Raw genomic sequence first — 15713 nt, 5'->3', positions numbered from 1 at the left:
ACTCTGAGGAAAGAGCACCCCCGCTGAATAATCCACACCACTTTCCCCCAGAAAGCTGGGGTTTTCTCTTGAGGTCTCCCAGCAAAACACTCCATAGAGTATTTCAATGTTATCTGTCCAGCTGCCAGATTCTCATGTGCCTTCTTCCATGGGGCACCCCCGACGCATGGTACAACCTCGCTGAGTTCATTGGCATGGCTCCTACCTTTCCATATTTAAGATTCTCCTAAAGACCTATTTCAGCTGTGCTGCTCACCATGGGTAGAGGTGATAGTATATGAATTGCCTTCTTTCCCCTAACCTCTGTCTGCTTGTTTGTCTGCCTTTACACTGCGAGCTCCCCAAAGCAGGGACCACCCCCTTTTCAATGTTTGGGAAACACCAAAAATAAATAATACTGAGAGATGGAATGCGGCTTCACTCGTGATAACTTACAAGGACACGGCCCAAGGAGGCCACAACCCCTGCGCTGTTAACCAGAAGGCTCATTAAGTCTGATCAGTAAAGGACAGTGCCTGAGATGGAGCAACTTTCCCTCTTGCGTGGGAGTAGGATTGACTAGCCTTGCACCACACAGAAGGCCTTGTCTACACTGATGGCAGCATGCAGGCTGCAGTGAAAATCAGGCTGCAACCACACTGCAGTATGTAGCTACACAAGGCAATGAAAGACCCTGGTGGGATTGGGGCAGCGGGGAAAGGCTTCAGCAGCAAGGAGCCTCCCACCTGCCAGAGCCTTTCCCCAGGGCCGGAGTTTTTCCCTGTGGTGGGGAAGGGCTGCATTGAGGCAGCAGGACACTACAGTGTAGACATGGGAGGCACTGCCTGGGCAGAGAGCGACTGTGTGGAGTACATACCCTATGGTTCTGGCATGTCTTTACTCACCTAAGCAGTGCATCACCATCTACACTGCTGTGTATACCTGTGGTAGGAGGTTTGCAAAGTCCGTACTCTGTATGCCACCGGAAGTGTAGACATAGCCTCAAAACACTGCCAGAGGCACAAATGTGCCCAAGCAGAATGAATTGAGCAAAGGTAAGAAACTACCCAGCCACTGAGAATGCCCTTCCCTCTCCCTTCAAAGTCTATTGCTCAGGATTCTGTTTCCTCCTGTGAGCCACTCCATGGACAATTACTCAGCAACCTCCCTGTTTAATGACCCTGGGAAGGGTGTTGCCGCAACTACAGAGTTACTCATTCAGTCTCTAATCTGAAGGCATGTTTGACCTTACCAGTGTCCAGGAAGCAGATGATTGCCACCTGCACAGTATTAGTTAAGGGTTTGTGGCCAGGGCTGAGGGGAAAAATGTCCAATAACACTTTTTTCTGATGAAGATAAGATTGTCAAGAAAACAGATTCTTTGTAGAAAGTGTTTGCTTTCCTCAAAAATATCCAGGTTTTCATCTGAAGCAGAAAACCTGAAAACTGAAAATTTTCCACTGAAAACCAAGTTTTCCATTTTTCAGCATTTTTTTTGGTCAAAATTATTCTGTTGGCACTTGCTAAAAAGGGATTTAGAATCAATCATTATTATTAAAATTTTTATCAAAAACAATTTTTTTTATTTTCATCTAAATTTTCCATGAGAAAAAAATTCTGTCCAGCTGTATTTGTCTCAGCATCTTAGAATCTGCATAATTTTCTAAATACCTTAGGACTGGGGCAAAGGGAAGAAGAAGGGGCAGAAAATGGTGGTGCCAGGAAGATGTAGAAGAGCTGAGAGAGAGGAGGACATTGGTTAGGAAAGAGAAGGCAACCTGAATAACTTCCTTAGACAAACACACCCGGAAAAGTTTCCTTCTATGAAAGCCAAGCACTTACTGCCAGTAACTGGTCAGACAGCTTCTGGCATCTGGAAAGCCTCTGCTGCTAACCTTCTGAAATAAAGGAGAGTAGAAGTTACCTTGCTGGTGGGTCTTTTACGTGCTGTTGTTTATTTTGTGGATGGCACAGCTGTAGGACTCACTCTTTGCCTTGCTCTCTCCTGCATCTACCAGCTAGATCTTTCAAGAAAACAAACTGATTCTAAAGCTCTTTCTCCTTCATCTCCTCCCAACCCCACCCAGCCCCCCAATACCCTGTGATTATTAAATGCTCTCCCTTCCAGCCGGCAGCTGTTTTGAGCTGTTTTATAATCCACAGTGCAATCACGGCACAGCTGTTCTGGGAGATTATACGGGAAGAGATTGGTGTTGCAGGCTGGGATTAAGCGCAAAGAGTGACCTGCATTCACTGAGGAAAAAGTTTCAATATAATACAGAGGAGCCTCCAATTACTCCCATTTGATGGATGTTTGGTAGCCCGTACAAAATGAGTCAGAGTTTCTCAGCCTAATGCCTAGCAGCCCAAAAAACTACAACCACCATTGATACTAGCTGGTCCCATTGTTGGCAATCACAACAGAGTGGTGAGGGACTAAATGGGCTATGGAGGCTGAGTTCCCTTGATCCTTCGAGTAGTATTCTCCTTGGCAGAACTGAGGCATGTGAAAAGGAAAGAGCAGAAGAAGGGAAAAGCTGGTGCTCTGCACCCGTTCTGAGGATGGAAGATTTGAGACTCCAAGGGACATCAATCCGGCACCTCTCACAGCCTCTTCAAATTTTAATTAAAAAGAAATAACTGGATGAATATGTCAAACCGCCACTAAAGGGCATAGGGGAGCTCTCACTATGATGCAAGGAATTTGTTTTAAGTTAGAACTTCATTACAGAAAAGTGCCCGTAAGGCATCCCATGCACGCCTGACTATCTGGGGTCAGGAGGAGTCCTTGTACAGAGTGGGCAAGTCTCCCAGTGTTGTTCGGGGTTGTCAGAATGGATTGTAGCCTACTCTCCTGCCTCTTGTCATACCAAATAAAGCAATGGTCTATCTAGTCAGGGGTCCTGGTTCTTATAAATCCCATTGCTAGATGCTTGAGAGGTAGATATAAAATAATACTTGGCACTTGTATAGTACTTTCTGTCTCCAAAGTACCACGCTGACATTAATGAAAATGCCACACAATGCCCCTACCTGGTCAATAGCATAATTTCCTCCTGATCACTTATATCTTGAAGCAGGAGGACTGATAGCCCTTAGATCACGTTAGTCCTAGCTATTGCACAGGCTACTCTTATGTTTATATTTCTTTCTGAGGTTAATTGGCAGCAGTACTAAATGTTTGGACAATCACTGTCCTCAGATCCTTATATTAATTGTTGAGTTGTGCTGAATGCAGATCCCTCTGTCTGAGTGAAAAGAGTGAGGCCCATATATAATATTGGTTAGGAGTCTTCTTCTAGCGAGAGAGGCAATTCTTTCTGTAGGCCAAAACATTCAAATGGGAGTATGTAAATTTTGGCATCGAAATCCATATTTACAGACCTCAATAAAAGTGGCCTGATTGTCAGAGGGTGAGTCTGAGAGGTGGGCAGCCCCTCTGAAAATCCTCTTGCAGTCCCTGAGTCAACTGTGGAGCATGCACCTAACTTTTAGCACGTTAGTAGTCCCATTATAGTACGTGGAACAACTCACATGCTTAAAGTTGGGCACATGTTTAACTATATTGTGGAAGTGAGTTCTAATTTATGTGTCTAGATATGGATTTTAGGTGTATACCTTTAGGTCCCCATGTTTAAAAATACTGGACTTAAGGGCCAGAATTGTGAAAGTATTTAGCTGCATAAACACCTTTAAAAATCTGGCCCTTAGTGTTTTTGATGGCGACAGAATTTATCCTACCACCAGGTGGCAACTTTTCCTCACTCTTTTCTCTGGAAACCTCACTTGCTGCTCGAACTTGTATCAGGTGTATCGGGGAAGCAACATCCCAGTTTATATCTATCTTCTCTCCCTTTTTTGTTCTGTCTTCTCTCAAAGAACAAGTTCTCTCTCTGAGTCTCTGTCTCTCTCTCTCTCTCTCTCTTTCTGTGTTAGGTTTTTCTAAGGTGCTTATCTCTATCAGCTAAGCCCCGAAAAATTATAAAACCATGAAAATTATCAGTGGCAAAGATCTAATAGGTCACCTGCTCCATCTTTTGGCTAATGCCGGATTGCGCCCGGTACAGTATTTTCCAATGCTTGACCAAGTCTCATTTCAAATATCTTAAGCAATGGGGTTTCCATCTGGAGATTATTCCACGATCCAGTAGATTTCAACCTTGGAAAATATTTCCTAATATTCAACCTAAAATCCCCTTAGCTCAATTTCGTGCCATAGCTACTAGAAATACTCTCCCAGACATCCTAAACGATTCCACTGCCTTAGCATGCTGTGGGGAGCACTGTTTCTTCCAGTTTTCTCCTCTCTGGGTATCTGCAGCTCCACACCACTGACCATTTTAAAGGTTTCCTTTGCCTAGTGAAGGCAACACAGGAAGCACTCTGATTTCACTGTGTGATCAATCAGGTGCTTTTCTTATATGAACACAACGAGGGACTTCACTGCAAAACACAATATTAGTGCAACATCTTTGAGGCGATTGTTACATATACAAAAGTCAGGTCATTTAAAAGTTAAATTTCCCACAGCATTTTTAGCTTGGCCCCATTGCATATACACATTCAGAGCCAAATCCTGCAAGGAGGTGAGCACCCTCAGTGCCCAAGGACTGCCATGGGATTTGAGGGTGCTGAGCATCTAACTGGATAGCACCCTGTGGCAGTGATACTCAACCGGTGGATCTCAAGAGGTGCATGGCTCTTCATATCCCTTTATGTAGTTTTCTTCTCAGGGGTAAGTAAGGCGTCATGCGATGGTCTGACATGGATTCTTCAGTTGCCCTGGGAGAAAATGGCAATATCAACGAAAACACGCACGTTCACTCAGCTAAACTCACGTAGACACACTCATACCCACAAACCATTCTGCAAGCTCCTCAGACAGTACACCTGCGTTACCTTCTACCCACAGCTCCTTCTTCTGCTTTTGTCTGAATAAAGTCCAGAGAAGTGGTCCCGTCCCTCAGTGACACATACACAGCAGATATCTCTGGGTGGTGGTGACATTAGAGCCAGACTTTTCGAAACCAGTGACAGACTGCAAATGCCAGATTTCTCCCTGAGCCCTAAGTAATTCTACTCAGATTGCAACCTTTATTTAGCTGTTTGTATGTATGAATTAACTCTTACTTTGCAATGAACTAGTTAGGCATATGTTTGGATTCTAAATCCATTTAAAGGTGAATTTTTTAAAAAACCTTTAATATTGGTTGTACTGTTAGGGACACAAGCTCACTAACAGAATATACGTGTCGAATATACATTGTTTACACATTACAAATATATTTTAAAGGTGAATAAACAAGCTTTTCACCTCTTAGGACCTGACTTTAAGTTCCTACATTTCTTCAGGAAAAGGTTCTGTTTGCGGGGGGATTGTTTTTTCTTCATTTATATCTTTATGATTTTGACCTATTTCAGAAACACACAAGGTTACAGGAAACAAAGAAAAATTAAATGCAGCAGCCTAAATTTTCAGAATTCACTAGGGATGTTTGTTGCCTTGACTTCTAGATGCCTAACTTAAGATACCTTAAGGGATCTCAATTTACACAAAGCATTGAGAGCCTGCCTTCTTCAAATCGGGCACCTTTAATGTGGCTCAGATTGGGCACCCAAAAATTGAGGAACTTCTAAAAATTTAGGCCAACGTATAATATATAGGGAAAAGAAAAAAACAGTGGCTATACCTCTATAGCTATATTAAATAAGATCCAGAGCTTGCTTGTGTGAGCAAGGCATTCGGATACTACAGTGGATACTACAGTGGTGTGGGCCATACAAGCCCATAGACAGATACATTAGATTAGGTAAGGTAAGCATTTATATCCATCAGTTCTTTGGGGACAATACCCAAAATGGCACATATGAAAGAGTGGAAACATGCAGCTATTCTTTTTCTTTCATCAAGCATTCATCAATCATGAATCTCCAGGAAATCTGTCCAGCTGCCTTGAAATGCACCACATTTGTCATTTTGTTGATGGGTTAATTCTTTCTAAGCTTGCTAATTCATGCATTGTGTAATATGTCTCAGAAGCTGCAGGATTTCCATTTTTGCAGAATGTCTCTCTTTGCATTTAGAAATGCTCTTAAAACTAATTGTTGACCGTTTTAGTTATATCTATTATGGGATCCCTTCTAAGAATAAATATCCTCACAAACACCTAAACAGAGAAAAGAACTGTCATAGATTCATAGATTTTAAAATCAGAAGGGACAACTATGATAATCAAATCTGACCTACTGCAAAACACAGACCGTAGAACATCAGCCATTAATTTCTGAATCAAGCCTATAATTTCTGTTTGAGCTATAGCAGATATTTTAAAAAGACATCCGGTCTTGACTTAAAAGGACTGCAGGTGATGGAGAACGCACCATGTCCTTGGTAAATTGTTCCAATGATTAATTACCCTCACCTATCAAAAATGTGTGCCTTCTTTCAAGTCTGAATTTGTCTAGCTTCAGTTTCCAACTATTGGAACTCATTATGCCTGTCATCATCTGTGCCACAGGAGATACAGAACCCTAAACTTGGCAGGTGACATGCAACAAAATGATTTTAAATATTTTATTTTAAATGCCACAAATAAATGCATTTTATTAGAGAGGCTTAGTGTGAGCTAATGGGTTAGCAAGGAACCCAAATTCCTGAGTTCTCCTCCTGGTTCTGACACAGACTCTATGGTAAAAAGAAAAGGAGTACTTGTGGCACCTTAGAGACTAACACGGACACGGAAAGGATTGACAGATTGATAGTTCTTTCTCGATTCTGTGGGGGATGGTGCATGGCCGTTCTTAGTTGGTGGATTGATTTGTCTGGTTAATTCCGATAACCCCCGAGCATGCTCAAATAAATTTGTTAGTCTCTAAGGTGCCACAAGTATTCCTTTTCTTTTTGCGAATACAGACTAACACGTCTGCTACTCTGAAACCTGACTCTATGGTAGTGGCTAAGTAATTTACACCCAATCTTAAATGAGATCTGTGTGGGCTCACCCCATTGCACATGAAGCCTCAATGAAGTCAAACAGGCTCTTCCTAGGACTAAAAGTTATCCCTGTGGAGTTCATTGCAGGATTGGGATTTAATCTCTGCCTCTGGTTATTCTGTCTTCAAAATTAATATTATTATTTACTACAGATTAGCATTGACAGTGTGCTCACTGATGTACAAAACACAAAGATAAAGATTGACTCTGGTCCAAAGGGCTTAAAATTAGAGCTGGTCAGAAAACAGAATTTCCATGGTGTGGCAAATTCTGACTTTTCAAATGTTTTCATTCCAAATCAGACTGAAAAGCCACCATTATCCACAGAACAAAAATGCTAAAAATGTTTGATTCAGAACCATAGAAGTGTTTCCTTTACATGTTGTTGAAACATCATAATATACATGCAATATATATACAATATTATATATATAATATGAAAAGTAATTTAAATATAATATAAAAGTCAAAAGAAAATGTTTTTACTTTACCAAAACTAAAAGTTTTGATGTTATTGACATGAAACAAAAAAGTTGAAATGAACCGTTATGAATTTTTCCCCATCAAATTTTAATCCAACTTGTTTTGACCAGCTCTGCTTAAAAGCTAAAGGCTCAGGCTGCATGTGAGTAACTTTACTCATTGATGGCAGTGGGACTAACCATGTTATTAAAGTTACATTCATGCATAAGTGTTTGCAGGATCTAGACCTTAAAGAAAGACTCTGAGTTGACAGAAGATGCTCGGAACATTCAGAGGAGAGAGTAATGTAGAGAGTTAGCTTTTTGGGGTCGAAGGAGGTGTTATTGTCCTTTTGTTATTACAGACTGCCTACCTGGGGGTGTTCATGCATAAAAGACAGCATGGCAAGCGGTGCAGAGACTGGAGCAGTAGGTGGTGGCAAAACAAGTTGGCAGAACTGACAAAGTGGAGCAGGTGGAGAGTGCAACAAGAGACAAGGCCAGAGATGTCAGTCGAAGTGTCATAATAAGAATAAGCTGCCTGATGGAGGAGGATTAGTTCCTTTGATGCTTGCTCTGAAAACAAAAGGAGGGATAGCTCAGTCGTTTGAGCATTGGCCTGCTAAACCCATGGGTGTGAGTTCAATCCTTGAGGGGGCTGTTTAGGGATCTGGGGATTGATCCTGCTTTGAGCAGGGGGGTTGGACTAGATGAACTCATGAGCTCCCTTCCAACCCTGATACTCTATGATTACCAAAAAGTGCTGAATATTATTATGGCACATTTTAACTCACGTAATCTGTTAATTATCTGGGATTATAGCTTTTGGGTGTTTTGTTTTGTTTTAAATGAGGATTTTAAATCCCCTGTAATTCTTTCGAGGCTCTCGGAAGTCATCTGCTCATTGATGGTCTGCAGGGCTGGTAAATACCATGTGCTGGGTCACGGCATTAAATTTCACCTTTAACAGCACCAAAGTGTAACCCGGAACACTGCCTCTGTGAGTGCAATGGGGCCAGGATAACATGAGAGGGCGGGGTAACCTCAGCGTTTGAATCCCATAAATTGTGTGTGTTGGGAACTGTCCAGCTCAGTGCTGCAGTAACACAGGGTTTTTTGAGCCCCCACCCCCATCTCCATTAATGTGAAGGGGAAATTCTGTTAACCAAAAGAGGCTTGGGGAAACTTCCCCCAGCCTTGTCTTCTGGGGGAAGAGACACAGCTGTGAAGCCTCTGCTCCCTGCTTTGGAGTCCCCCTAGTAACAGGATTGGGGTGTGGTGCGATGAGCAGGAATGGCTTCCTGTCCATTTCCCAGCAGCTGGGAGAATGGCAGAGCCTGCCTCTGCACGGCCTGTGGCGTGCTCCCCTCACGCGGGCTGATGACTGAAATGGACAGAAGCCTGTGCAGGGGGAGGGAGCTGGAGGCCTTCCCGAGGCCCCATGGAAAGGGAGCGGCCCACTCAGAGCGAGAACAAGGAACAGTCACAGGGCTGGGCGTCTCCCTCCCTCTCTCTGTTCCTCTCTCTCGCTGTTTACCATGGAGTTGCCTCAAAGCCAGCCATTCCGTTGCCAGGGCAACCCCAGGACCACACCGAACATGTTGTGAATTCTGGAGGCAGAGAACAGGCCTTAGATCTCCCGACTAGTCGGGCAGCAGAAGGGGGCTGAAATGGGTGTGGCGGGGGATGTTTCCTCCTCTCCGTTTCCTGCGGCCGGTAATAACAGCTTTCCTGGAACACTCCCAAGGCAGACAGCGTCCAGAGGCGGGTAGGGAAAGGAGACTGGACAGAAATACCCCAAAAGAGTAGAGTTCAAGTGTAGCTGGACAAAAGGGGAGGGAAGAGCGTTCGATCAGGCTATGAAGGTGACATGTACAAGAAAGGCCAGGAGGCGATAGTGGCTAGGGTGACCAGATAGCAAGGGTGAAAAATCAGGACGGGGGTGGAGTGTAATTGGCATCTATAAACGACAAAGCCCCAGATATCGGGACCGTTCCTATAAAACTGGGACATCTGGTTACCCTATTAGTGGACAGGCTGGGAAACAGAGATCAAGGCAAAAGGGGCTTTCTACGGCTGCTGCTGCTGCTGTTATTGCTTTGGGAATGGCTGGGTGTGAGAACTGAAGGGGAACACCCAGCTGATCGTTCCTCACACTGTGCCAAGGGGAAGAGGGGGAGGGTTGCTATAGTAATGGTCTCTGTTGTGTAACCCCCCTTCCTCTCATTCACTCCCTCCACTTCCAGCTGCGTGTATGTGTTTAACCGAGCGAGAGTCATGGGTATTATTATTTCTTTATGCAGCACCATGTGTGCGTGTGATGCATGCATAACGTGTCACTGTCCTGCTCTGGGGCTCACACAGCCTAGGAGCACAAGACCCCTGGTTTTTTTGGGGTATGTCTACCCTGCAATGTAAGCCCAGGGTTAGTGAGACTCAAGTCAGCTGACCCATGTTAGGGAACCTTGGGCATGATCATCTACATTGTATTTAAACTCCATGTTAAAACTTTTCTAACCCGTACTAAAACCTAGGGCTCTGGCATCCACACTGGGGTGCGCAGACCCTAGTCAAAATAACCATATCCCAGAGTCCCTAGCACCACCCACTCTCCAAAATGTGGTCATTTAGCCCAAAGATTGTGGTGCACTGTGGGTAAACAGGTAAACTGTGCCTGCCCTGCAGGGGAATGGCTTCCGTTTTCACTAGAGGGGATTGCGGATAGTTGGGATAGAGAGGACTAAGGAAGTTGTCCCATGGAATTGTGGGTTCCTTCCAGCTGACTCCCAGGACCTGAGTCAAGCGGGTTTGCATCTACATTGTAAAGCAATAGGGCTCAGACCCTGGGTCCCAGCTTGACTTGAATTTGGACCCTCCAGCCCTGCAGGGTCCTGGGACCCTGGGTCCGAGCCCTGGGTTAACACAAGTGCAGTGTAGACACAAGGGGGGCGGGTGAGGGGCTAGGCTTGAGTCCAAACTCAAGCATGGGCTTACATTGCAGTGTAGACATACCCTTAGAGGGCTTGTCTGGAGCTCATTAACTGAGGGGCCGAGTTCACAGGACAGGATTGCAAAAGTCTATGAAAAACCCCAATGACTTCAATGGTGCTGGACCATTTTAACCCAGCTTAGGATCAAGCTCTAGATTTTAAGGTACACACCAAAAACATTATTAAAAGCATTGTTAAGGTTGCAAGGTCAATCCGTCAAAAGTTAGGAAATGCCTGAATGAAGCTTGCCTGTGCAGCCATCATTCAGCCCCCTTGTGCAAATGCATGATGATATAGTCACAGAATCACGGTTGGAAGGGACCTCAGGAGGTCATCTAGTCCAACCCCCTGCTCAAAGCAGGACCAATCCCCAATTTTTGCCCCACATCCCTAAATGACTCCCTCAAGGATTGAACTCACAATCCTGGGTTTAGCAGGCCAATGCTCAAACCACTGAGCTATCCCTCCCCCTCAAAGAAGCTCTCCTCATTACTATTGCTGTTGATATGGAACAGGCAGCTCTGTCAGCAGTATCTAACAAAGTCTGCAATGATGTCCTCACATGAAGCTGACCCACAGTGATAGTGGCTTAGTACTTCTTTCTCTGATCATTTGGGAGATGTTCAATAAAGGCATTGAGCTTTGAGTAATTGACATGATTATATTTCGCCCTAAGAGCTCCATAATTAGCAATCCTAAATTGTAGGGTTGCCGATAAGTATGATCTCCTGCCAAATAGTCCAGTCGTTTCCAGTCCTTGTTGTTCGGTGTTGATTTAGCGTTGTCTGTCTGCCCCATTTATTTACAGTATCTACAACAAAGGAATTTGGGGATGGATGGGAAAATAAAAAAAGGCCACATCCTTAAAGAGGACATAATATTTTATCTGCCCTTTTGTGTGTGGGCGGTATTGTGGCTGGTGTTTGCCAGATGTTTTTTGCTGGGTGTTGAAGGGCCTTGTTGATAGGAAGTGCAGGATGTCAAGCAGCTTGTGTTGTGACTCCTTCATTTCTTCAAGGGGGACATGAAATGAGTCCACTAGTCTCTTGGTAAGGTCCTGGAATTGTTTGAAGTCATCTGCAATGGTTGGTGGAGGAGACAGAACGGCTTAGTCAGGAGAGGTTGAGGAGATGTTTGTTGCTAGAGTAATCGCCTTGTCCAGTCTTGCTTCCTGTTCCTCAACAGTCTTCTCTTGAGGATCAGGGGATTTAGAAAGGGAAGCTGAGGGAGATGGGTGTCTCTCACCAGGATACAGGAAGACTGAGGTCCAAGAGATTACATGATTATGTCCTGGTTTTGCCACAGATCCCTGCCTCATTCATTGCACAGGATGGACGATACTCAGTTAACAAGCATCTATTCAATCTTTTGTTTTCTCTTCATTGTCAGGGTGTGGCCCTAGGCCTTTTTTCCTGCGCACTATCCAACCCTTGCTCTGCAGACAGAATTATAAGTTTCCTCATGAGCTTTTCTATGGTGCTCACCACTGTACCATGTGAGTGCTCCACAGCCATTAATGATTTTTATTTTCACAACAAGCCTGAGAGATGAGGGGGTGCTGCTATCCCCATTTACAGATGGGGAACTAAGGCATACGGAGATTAAGGTCAAAAGTATCTACAAATTTTAGGTGCCTGATTTGAGACACCTAGAGCCTTATTTTTCAGAGTACTTAGCAATATGTCATTTTATACGTTCAAAGCACAGCTCCTATCAGTGCCCTTGGAACATTTTTAATAGTGGGGGTGCTAAAAGCCAGCCCCCTTACCTCTGTCTGTGCCCCCCCACCCCCGAGCTGGGGCCGGGAGCAGGGCCGTGTCTCCAAGGGTGGGGGGATCTGGACAGGGGTAAGGGGGTCAAGGCTGGGGCCAGCAGCCAGGACCCCACATGAAGGCCCAGGAGTAGAGCCCCGGGGAAAACCTGGGGGTGCTACAGCACCTCCCACACCCCTAGTTCCTGTGCCTATGGCTCCCACTGACTTAATTTGCAGCTGTGAGTCCTCAACACTTCTGTAAAACCTAAGTCCTCAAGCCAGGCACCCAGAAAATGAGGAATACACAATTAGGGTTCACTTGTGAAAAGCTTGGTTTAAGTGACTTGCCTAGCATCAGATGGGAACTCTGTGGCACAGTCAGGGATAGAATCCAGTTCTCCAAGGCAGCATTCAATTGTTTTAACCATGAAGCCATCCTTTTTCTTCCTGCAATCCCTGTCTCATTCACTACAGACTTTCCAATATAAGCACTGACTCCCTGGGTGCTCCAGACCTGGACCACCTACAGAAAAAAATTAGTGGGTGATTAGCACCCACTGGCAGCCAGCTCCCCTCCTCCCTTCCCCCGCACCTCCCGCCTCCCGCCTGCCAGCAGCCCCACCAATCAACTCCTCCCCCTCCCTCCCAATGCCTCCCACCCACCGCAATCAGCTGGTCCGAGGCATGCAGGAGGCACTGGGGGGAGAGGGAGGAGCAGGGATGGGGCACGTTTTCGGGTGGGAAGAGGTGGGTTGGGGCGGAGCGGTGGTGAGAAGAGGTGGGGCAGGCGTGGTGCCTTGGGGGAAGGGATGGAGGGGCGGGTGGAGCCTGGGGCTGAGTGGGAGTTTGCACTCCCAGAGAAAGGAGGAAGCCAGTACCTGTGCCTTCCACCTTCTGCAATAAATACCGCAGGGTTCCTACAGACAACAGCCTCCTCCGCAACACAACCCTGATTCATCCTCAGAGCCTTGTCCAGTCTGTGCACTGAATGTAACAGGAGTCCGATAGAAAAAAAATAGCAAGTCTTATGTAACTAAAGTCTGTATCACAATGTACACACACAAGGGGGCTGAATTACAGTTGCACAGGTAACCTTAATTATGGCATTTTCTAATGCTTGGCTGCTTGACTTAGCACCTCTAATCTGCTTCTAATATAGTTTGTTGCAAGTAATTTCCTAGGTTTATAAAAAAAGCAAACTGAAAAAACAGAAATTCCATCATGTGGCATCATATTGACCCCCACATGATTAATCACCAGGGTTGGAACTTTTAGATCAACCACAGAGACCTCTGCCATTTCAGCTAACAGAGTAACCAATAGCAATAGCCTGTTGTCATCTTTTATATGGACAAGCACAAGAGGGGGACGACGCACACACTTTGCCAGTGGGTTTCATAGATATTTTCTGACAGCAGAGGAATAGTGAGACTCAGGAAACTTGGGTTCCACCCCAGCCTCTGGAGAGGTAAATGGTTTAGAAGCCACAGACTGTTCGGCTTTTTTCCCCCTTCTAGCTCATCCCCATCAGACTATCCCTGTTCCAGTCCTGTCTCTTTCCTATCTATAGATTCTTGTCCCAGTCTCATCCTACTAGTCTACTGTGACGGACCGTACCTGCTGTTCACCACTTTTACAAGACAATGATAAATTTTATACAAAGTATCCCTTGTGAGGTATCATTTAAAAACTTATAACCTACTGAACATTATTGTCCTGGGAAAATGTGTGTAGCAACATTGTATGTAAAGAGTCTACTCTATGAGATTGCTGAGACATGATCCAAGTTTAGAAAAAGCAGCCCAAACCAATTTCTCAGAGGTAAAAGGTTAGCCAGCACCTCAGTCAGGTGTCAACATAATCAAGTGGACTACTACTGGGTTGAGCAGCTATTCTTTGGCAAGAAGAAGGGTGTGAGCAAGAAATTTACATCTCAGCAGACAGACTTGCTGTCACCTGAACTCCAGCTGGAGATGATTCTCAAAGAAGAGAAATGTTATAAGAAGGAAGACTAGCGGACACAAATCACCTCAGTAGAGTGGTTGTTCTCAAAGCAAAGCAGTGTAAAAGGTACCCCAATAGGAGAGTTAAGGGGACACAGCTGTTCAACAGTCCAGATTGTACCCTGGGGAATGTCACACCTACCCAGTCTCCACTCCTCAAGCTTCTCATTACAGTCTACTTCCCCAGCCAATCCTACTCTCCCTTTCTCGGCTTGCTGTCTGAGTCCCTGTCTTCCCCCAACTCCCAGCCTCTCTCCCTTCACACACTCAGTCCCAGTATCCTTGCCCAGTCAATTCGAGTTCCCCCTCCCAGATCATCTGACCTGCCTCTCCCCTCCCCACAATGGTTCCCAGTCCTAGTCTCCCCACACTAGGATCCTCATCCAATCTCAGTCTCTCCATATCTCTTTGGCCCAGTCTCTGCCCAGCCCATCCCAGTTCTCCCCCTGCACCCTAACTCTTCGTTAGATCTGTCTCTCCTCCCTGCACATGGCCCCATTCTCCTCTCAGTGGTTCCTACTCTCAATCGCCTTGTCCAACCAGTCCCAGTATCCCCTCTTTCAGATCCTCATCTGCTCTCAGTGTTCCCATCCCAAGCCAAATTGTCCTATCCCCTTTCCCTCACCAGCTCCCAAACACAATCTCCACCTCTCCCGCATTGTTACTCATCACAGTCTCCATTCTCAACCAGTTCCAGCCTCCCTCTCTCCAATTCCCAGTCAGAGTTTCTCTTTGTCCTCCATTCCCAGTATCACCAGACTCTTTGTCCCAGTCTACTCATTCTCCTACCCTCAGTCCAACTCAGTTATTCTGTGGGGATGACACAGAAGCAATCCACTCAAAGGGAGGAGCTAAGAGAGGCTCAGTGAGGAGAGACTCTTCCAAGATGTTAGCTGTTAAAATCGAAGATATCTCCTGAGCACGTGCGAATTGTGATTTTACAAAGGTGTGTACCTTGACCAAAGCTGGGCAGATTTCCATGGGGATGGTGACCGACTTAAGCATCCCTCATGCAAAGGCAACTCCCCTGTCAGAATTCAAGGCCCTGTTTTAAAGCAAGGTGGCACTAGAGCTATTAAAACAGAAGGCTGCAAAGAATATTCTAACATAAGTAAAACAATGTGTTTTTTCCCCCTTAGCCTCATTCTCAGAAATGGCTGAACTGTTGTGGCAGATATTTTCCAAAACAATTCCACCTCAGGCAGGCAATGCATAGAGAAAATTTCAGTCCAAAGTGTTAAAGTTTGGCAAAGTAATATGCAAAAAGAAAAGGAGGACTTGTGGCACCTTAGAGACTAACAAATTTATTTGAGCATAAGCTTTCGTGAGTTTTTTTTTTTTTTTGCGGATACAGACTAACACGGCTGCTACTCTGAAACCTGGCAAAGTAATATGCAACTGAAAACAGTGTCTCCTAATGGGAATTATTGGGCAACCTTAATAATAGGCGATGCTACCAACCCTGCCTATAAAGTTCTGTACAAACACTAACTAATTAATCCTAACAACAATTCCCATAAGGCTGGCAACACT

This window comes from Chelonia mydas, chromosome 1 (assembly GCF_015237465.2).
Source record: "Chelonia mydas isolate rCheMyd1 chromosome 1, rCheMyd1.pri.v2, whole genome shotgun sequence".
Classification (NCBI taxonomy): Eukaryota; Metazoa; Chordata; order Testudines; family Cheloniidae; genus Chelonia; species Chelonia mydas.
This window is presented reverse-complemented; position numbering follows the sequence as displayed.